The 7,816-nt window shown below is 41.3% G+C and overlaps 3 non-coding genes across 3 annotated transcripts; all 3 read right to left on the minus strand.

Moving 5' to 3' along the window:
* Window positions 1-1,778: 1,778 nt before the first annotated feature.
* Window positions 1,779-1,851, minus strand: TRNAR-CCU (transfer RNA arginine (anticodon CCU)). The gene has a single exon. It is a non-coding gene; the product is annotated as a tRNA-Arg (tRNA).
* A 1,371-nt stretch (window positions 1,852-3,222) lies between these two features.
* TRNAR-CCU (transfer RNA arginine (anticodon CCU)) lies at window positions 3,223-3,295 on the minus strand. The gene has a single exon. It is a non-coding gene; the product is annotated as a tRNA-Arg (tRNA).
* A 3,848-nt stretch (window positions 3,296-7,143) lies between these two features.
* Window positions 7,144-7,216, minus strand: TRNAR-CCU (transfer RNA arginine (anticodon CCU)). Its single transcript has one exon. It is a non-coding gene; the product is annotated as a tRNA-Arg (tRNA).
* Between the last annotated feature and the right edge of the window lie 600 nt (window positions 7,217-7,816).

Here is a 7,816-nt window from a genome sequence, read left to right on the forward strand (position 1 = left end):
TCATTTAGCTGGTATTAACTTGTTGAGCCACTAGTTACTTTAAAGATTCCAATAGAACTCTTACATGTTATGCGTTGAAAACAAAATAACCCACTGTACAACCTGAGTCCACAAGTGTCTCTCTTTTGGACTTTCCTTTACTCTCCAGGGGTCATATCTGAACCCGCCTTGTTGGGCTCTGCAGGTGTGACCGCTAACTCGACGGGGAGAGGGGGGGCAGACGGAGCGACTCTCCCTTCCTCCTGCCAGCCGCCCCCCCCCCATCAGCAAAAAGCACTCCCCCCCTCATCCCTCCCCGCGTTCAATCGGTGATTCAGTAGCTCTCTGCCGGTTGCGAGGCTCTGTCTCGTTGCTCCGTGCTCTCAACTTGGGGTGTTTTTCGTTGGTCCGATGAGAGATGGGAGACGCCAAGGTTCCAGCAACAAATGTCCTCTTCAGGCAGCAGGTAAGAGGGAAATCGCTGGGTAGGGTAGATAGGTGAGTCATCGCCTCCAGACCTTCAGGAGGGGGGGGGCGAGAGGGGAGCGGAGGTCCCAGACTTGTGGGCCCCGCCAGGCCAGGTCATTTTTATGGGTCGTGCCTCTCATTCCCCTCCCGCTTGGTCCCGCTGGGTGGCTATTCTCTGGGAGGCCCGTGGCACCCTCTCTGTCGGCCTTTGGTTCCGGTCCTCATCCGCATCTTCAGGGGCAGATCCTCCATTCGCTTGCGGGATGCCCAGGCCTCTCAGGAATCGCGGCGCCTCTTCCGGGTAGGATAGGGTGTGGAATTTACCCCCCGCGTGGACCACAATTTTAAAGGGGAATCCCCAGCTGTATTTTATCTTGTTGTCCCTTAATTGCTGTGTGAGGGGTTTGAGCTCCTTTCTCCTCTCCGCAGTAGCCCTCGAGAGGTCGCTGTAAATTTCAATACGTGCATTACGAAATTGCAGGTTTCCTTTCTCTCTGCTAGCCGTTAGTATTCTTTCTTTCGTAGAATAATAGTGGAATCTGATTAGGATCTCCCTGGCCGTCCTGGGGTCCATTGACTTGGGTCCCGGGGCTCTGTGGGCTCGGTCCATCTCAATTTTATCAGGGTGAAAATCAGGTACTAGATGTGTGAATAGGTCTACCAGGTACGTGCGCAGCTGCTCGGTTTCAACTGATTCTGGGACATACCTTAGCCTTAGGTTTTGTCGCCGATCACGATTTTCCTGGCCCTCTGCACTTTCTTTGAGCCCCCTTATTTCCCAATGCAGGTGATTGATTTCGTCCTCCGCGGAGGATTGGGCCTGTTCTAGGGCTTCCACTTTGTGACTCAGGGTGTCTGTTTTGGCCACTAGTAAGTTCATATCAGCCCTTAGAGTGTTGACCGCTTTGGCCAGATCTTACTGGAACTCTCTCCTCATTCTGGTGAAGAGGTTTTCCAGATAATCTTTATTTATTTCGATGTTTGCCATGTCTTGTTCCTGCGCTCTGCTCGGGCCCTCCCGCGTGTTGGTCAGGCTGCCATCTTGGGAGGCCTCGCAGCTACCCGTGATCCGCTGACTAAGAGGGAAATAGCTCGACACAGACTGTTGGCCTGCTTTTTTGTTCTTGCTGCTCATGCTGTATAGCTTCATCTGGCCTTCTGTGTTGTTTTCTGGGGGTGCAATCTTTTGATTGGGGCAATTTGGCAAGTTTATTCAATGGAGTGCTCCGGAGCTCTCTCCTCAAGCTTCCATCAGCGGTGACGTCACCGGAAGTCTCCGGACTGAATATGTTTTGAAATAAAAAACTAACGTTATACGGATGAAATATAACAACCCCAGATGGGACTTGAACCCACAATCCCTGGCTTAGGAGGCCAGTGCCTTATCCATTAGGCCACTGGGGCTTATGTCACAGGTGATATAGTTACATAGTTACATAGTTACATAGTTACATAGTAGATGAGGTTGAAAAAAGACGTACGTCCATCAAGTTCAACCTATGCTAAATTTAGACAACAGATACTTTATTCTATATCTATAATTACTTATTGATCCAGAGGAAGGCAAACAAAAAACCCCATTAAGGGGAAAAATGTATTCCTTCCTGACTCCAATGTCTTATAACATTGTATCGTGTGGGATAATGGTAATTATATCTGGGTAATTGTACAGAGAAATGTTTTCACTTTTTAGGAAAAAGAACAAAAAGTCTATTATTTCTATTACTATTGGGAACAAAGTACAAGGGTTTATGACATCCTAGGAATACGACAAATTTTGCCAGAAAAATGTGTATTTGTTCTAAATCATACAGATTTATGGGTAAATAAGTGGTTGGGATGTAAAAATGATGTATGTACAGTAGAGGCAACTCTTATTCGAACAAAAACCAGTGGCAATTCCCCAAAAAAAACAGGAAACACCCAGGTACATTCTGAATACATGCCTTAAACTTTCCTTAAACTAGCCCCAGCATTTCTGCATTGATTAATGGCCTATCAGATTAACAGCGGGGGTCCCTGGCAGTCCCATTCAAACTGAATTGGACTGCCAGGGATCCCTGCTGTGTTAATCCTATGGGTCGTTAGTCAATGCAGAAATGCCTTAAACGTGCCTCAAACTAGCCCAGAACATACCCAGCACATACCCAGCACATACCCAGAATGTAACCCGGCTAGTTTACAGCAAATGTTAGAATAAACGTTGCCTCTACTGTACAACTAATTCTTTAATACCCATACTAGGAAATGAACGAGTTTTACTTCCTATGACAGTGCTAGGAATACTCATTAGCAATACTCATTTATTATTTTATAATTTCCAATGTCCTGATTTTTTTTTTTTTTACACCATTCTGGCAAGATTTGAACATGTAAATTTTATTGCTTGTTTATATTTGAATTCTAAATTAATTTGTTTACCACACCAGGCCAAGATTATTTATCACTCATGCTTTCATAATCACACTTCATTTTAGGTCGTATTGAGAATAATGAAATAGTGAAAGAATAATTTCCTATGTGTAAGAAATTAAGAAAGAAGAAGGTTGACTTCCAGTTTTACAAAAACAATTAAAAGAAGGAGAAATTGTTTCTCAATAGGAAAAGGGTACATTTAAAAAGATAGAACATGAATGGTCTGTATAAAAGAACATGAATGGTCTGCTTGGTCTGTATAAAAACATTTGGAATTGTTGCCTAATTTATTAATGATAACTTACACCGGACTGAATATGTTTTGAAATAAAAACTAACGTTTTGCGGATGAAATATAACCACCCCAGATGGGACTTGAACCCACAATCCCTGGCTTAGGAGGCCAGTGCCTTATCCATTAGGCCACTGGGGCTTATGTCACATGTCTTATAACATTGTAGCGTGTGGGGTAATGGTAATTGTATCTGGGTAATTCAACAGAGAAAGATAGAGTTTCTTGATAAATAGTCCAGCACTATATTCCTGCACTATATTCCAGCACTGTATTCCAGCACTGTATTGCTGCACTGTATTGCTGCACTACAGAATACAGCACTATACGTTGGTGGTATAGTGGTGAGCATAGCTGCCTTCCAAGCAGTTGACCCGGGTTCGATTCCCGGCCAACGCAAGTTTTATTTAGCAAAAAAAGTGTTTTATTGAAAAATAGAAGGATATCTATTCTGGACCCAGGCTCATATGTGGCATATGAGTAAGTCCATGTACTGTAGCTTAACTCGTCCCCTTTTAAAGCACACTTCTGTTTTCTTCAACTTTATTGAGGGAGTTACAGTATAACAGTTATAAGAGGAGTATATAAGTTCTTGTATATGGAATGTAATAGTGGATGTCCCTTGTGAGGAGAATTGCTTGATGAGAGAAAGGTGTCCTGCTATGTGGAAGTGCCTCTCTGAGGGGAAGGTTAAAAGGATTTCCTTTCTGAGGGAGCAGTGGAAGATGTGTCTACTCACTTTGGCTGCTTGTTGAAAAGAGGGAGCACACTTTCCTGTCAGACAGGAACACACTAAGGGGCATAACAATATGCAGATAAAGCAGGGGGAGAGGACTAAAACATACTCAAATATGAGCATTGGGAGGTTGCCAGGGCAACTGACTAGAGGCTGTGTAAAGGGGATTACTTGTAACAACTATGTTGCAATATACACAGCTCTGGCTTCTTCAGGGCTTGGAAAAAACATGTAACTTCCCTGGGGAGAGCTGACAGTGTGAGAGCCGAGAAAAATATACAGAAAATATGCAATCCTGTTCCAGGACAATATTGGTAACAATACCTACCACATGGTGGCACTGTTGCATTATATATCCAGTGTATGTAGTCAGCTGGGCTCTAAATATGTCAAAATATTGTGTTTTAAAGCAAAGAATCACCTATGGGACTAAATATGTTTTCACTTTTTAGGAAAAAGAACAAAAAATCTATTATTTCTATTACTATTGGGAAAAAAGTACAAGGGTGTATGACATCCTAGGAATACGACAAAGTTTGCCAGAAAAATATGTATTTGTTCTAAATCATACAGATTTATGGGTAAATAAGTGGTTGGGATGTAAAAATGATGTATGTACAACTAATTCTTTAATACCCATACTAGGAAATGAACGAGTTTTACTTCCTATGACAGTGCTAGGAATACTCATTAGCAATACTCATTTATTAGTTTATAATCTCCAATGTCCTGATTTTTTTTTTTACACCATTCTGGCAAGATTTGAACATGTAAAATTTATTGCTTGTTTATATTTGAATTCTAAATTGGGATGGGACTTGAACCCACAATCCCTGGCTTAGGAGGCCAGTGCCTTATCCATTAGGCCACTGGGGCTTATGTCGCATGTCTTATAACATTGTATCGTGTGGGGTAATGGTAATTGTATCTGGGTAATTCAACAGAGAAAGATAGAGTTTCTGGATAAATAGTCCAGCACTATATTCCTGCACTATATTCCAGCACTGTATTGCTGCACTACAGAATACAGCACTATGCGTTGGTGGTATAGTGGTGAGCATAGCTGCCTTCCAAGCAGTTGACCCGGGTTCGATTCCCGGCCAACGCAAGTTTTATTTAGCAAAAAAAGTGTTTTATTGAAAAATAGAAGGATATCTATTCTGGACCCAGGCTCATATGTGGCATATGAGTAAGTCCATGTACTGTAGCTTAACTCGTCCCCTTTTAAAGCACACTTCTGTTTTCTTCAACTTTATTGAGGGAGTTACAGTATAACAGTTATAAGAGGAGTATATAAGTTCTTGTATATGGAATGTAATAGTGGATGTCCCTTGTGAGGAGAATTGCTTGATGAGAGGAAGGTGTCCTGCTATGTGGAAGTGCCTCTCTGAGGGGAAGGTTAAAAGGATTTCCTTTCTGAGGGAGCAGTGGAAGATGTGTCTACTCACTTTGGCTGCTTGTTGAAAAGAGGGAGCACACTTTCCTGTCAGACAGGAACACACTAAGGGGCATAACAATATGCAGATAAAGCAGGGGGAGAGGACTAAAACATACTCAAATATGAGCATTGGGAGGTTGCCAGGGCAACTGACTAGAGGCTGTGTAAAGGGGATTACTTGTAACAACTATGTTGCAATATACACAGCTCTGGCTTCTTCAGGGCTTGGAAAAAACATGTAACTTCCCTGGGGAGAGCTGACAGTGTGAGAGCCGAGAAAAATATACAGAAAATATGCAATCCTGTTCCAGGACAATATTGGTAACAATACCTACCACATGGTGGCACTGTTGCATTATATATCCAGTGTATGTAGTCAGCTGGGCTCTAAATATGTCAAAATATTGTGTTTTAAAGCAAAGAATCACCTATGGGACTAAATATGTTTTCACTTTTTAGGAAAAAGAACAAAAAATCTATTATTTCTATTACTATTGGGAAAAAAGTACAAGGGTGTATGACATCCTAGGAATACGACAAAGTTTGCCAGAAAAATATGTATTTGTTCTAAATCATACAGATTTATGGGTAAATAAGTGGTTGGGATGTAAAAATGATGTATGTACAACTAATTCTTTAATACCCATACTAGGAAATGAACGAGTTTTACTTCCTATGACAGTGCTAGGAATACTCATTAGCAATACTCATTTATTAGTTTATAATCTCCAATGTCCTGATTTTTTTTTTTACACCATTCTGGCAAGATTTGAACATGTAAAATTTATTGCTTGTTTATATTTGAATTCTAAATTAATTTGTTTACCACACCAGGCCAAGATTATTTATCACTCATGCTTTCATAATCACACTTCATTTTAGGTCGTATTGAAAATAATGAAATAGTGAAAGAATAATTTCCTATGTGTAAGAAATTAAGAAAAAAGAAGGTTGACTTCCAGTTTTACAAAAACAATTTAAAGAAGGAGAAATTGTTTCTCAATAGGAAAAGGGTACATTTAAAAAGATAGAACATGAATGGTCAGTAATGACAGGTTCAGCTTGGGGGGCAAAGTTTAAAAAAATCTGTTACAATGTGTCAGTATTGGGTATTTTTTTCCCATGCATCCTTTAATCATTGTACTTTGTGAGGCTTTATTGTGTATTGTTCTTCAACTATTTTTAATATGTACTATGAAAAGAACGTATACACCGATAAAAGTAGAAAGAAATGACTCAAGAAGTGGAAACATTGACAAAAGTGTATAACAGGGCATCAGATTTCTTCAGTGAGAATTCTTTGCTTTAGAATGATATCTTGGCATTTAGTTTTTATAATTTTTTTGGAATGTGATGCGAATGGTGCATGAGTGTTCCTGTAGGCTGTGTTAGGAACTCCCCAGAGCAATGTGCATGACCTGTTTAAGGTTTCCTTGGTTACCTATAGCCAGGGGTCGACAAATGCACTCGACCGGTTGTCATGGGCGACTGCATTTTGTCCGCTGTCGACTGCTTACCTGCGGCAGAATCCCCCGGCGTCTCCCAGTTTTCTCCTACAATTTTCATCTTTTCCCCCTGCAGCTCCAGTTAAAATGGCCACGCTGCTTCAAATGACGTCGCGTTGACGTGGCAACGAGAAGCTGCATGATGTCGTGAAATAGATCCCGCAATCCTGTCTGTACCTGGGTAAAATACGTCAGATTGCTTGGTCTGTATGAAAACATTTGGAATTGTTGCCTAATTTATTAATGATAACTAACACCGGACTGAATATGTTTTGAAATAAAAACTAACGTTTTGCGGATGAAATATAACCACCCCAGATGGGACTTGAACCCACAATCCCTGGCTTAGGAGGCCAGTGCCTTATCCATTAGGCCACTGGGGCTTATGTCGCATGTCTTATAACATTGTATCGTGTGGGGTAATGGTAATTGTATCTGGGTAATTCAACAGAGAAAGATAGAGTTTCTGGATAAATAGTCCAGCACTATATTCCTGCACTATATTCCAGCACTGTATTGCTGCACTACAGAATACAGCACTATGCGTTGGTGGTATAGTGGTGAGCATAGCTGCCTTCCAAGCAGTTGACCCGGGTTCGATTCCCGGCCAACGCAAGTTTTATTTAGCAAAAAAAGTGTTTTATTGAAAAATAGAAGGATATCTATTCTGGACCCAGGCTCATATGTGGCATATGAGTAAGTCCATGTACTGTAGCTTAACTCGTCCCCTTTTAAAGCACACTTCTGTTTTCTTCAACTTTATTGAGGGAGTTACAGTATAACAGTTATAAGAGGAGTATATAAGTTCTTGTATATGGAATGTAATAGTGGATGTCCCTTGTGAGGAGAATTGCTTGATGAGAGAAAGGTGTCCTGCTATGTGGAAGTGCCTCTCTGAGGGGAAGGTTAAAAGGATTTCCTTTCTGAGGGAGCAGTGGAAGATGTGTCTACTCACTTTGGCTGCTTGTTGAAAAGAGGGAGCA

Source organism: Ascaphus truei, unplaced genomic scaffold, assembly GCF_040206685.1.
Source record: "Ascaphus truei isolate aAscTru1 unplaced genomic scaffold, aAscTru1.hap1 HAP1_SCAFFOLD_371, whole genome shotgun sequence".
Classification (NCBI taxonomy): Eukaryota; Metazoa; Chordata; class Amphibia; order Anura; family Ascaphidae; genus Ascaphus; species Ascaphus truei.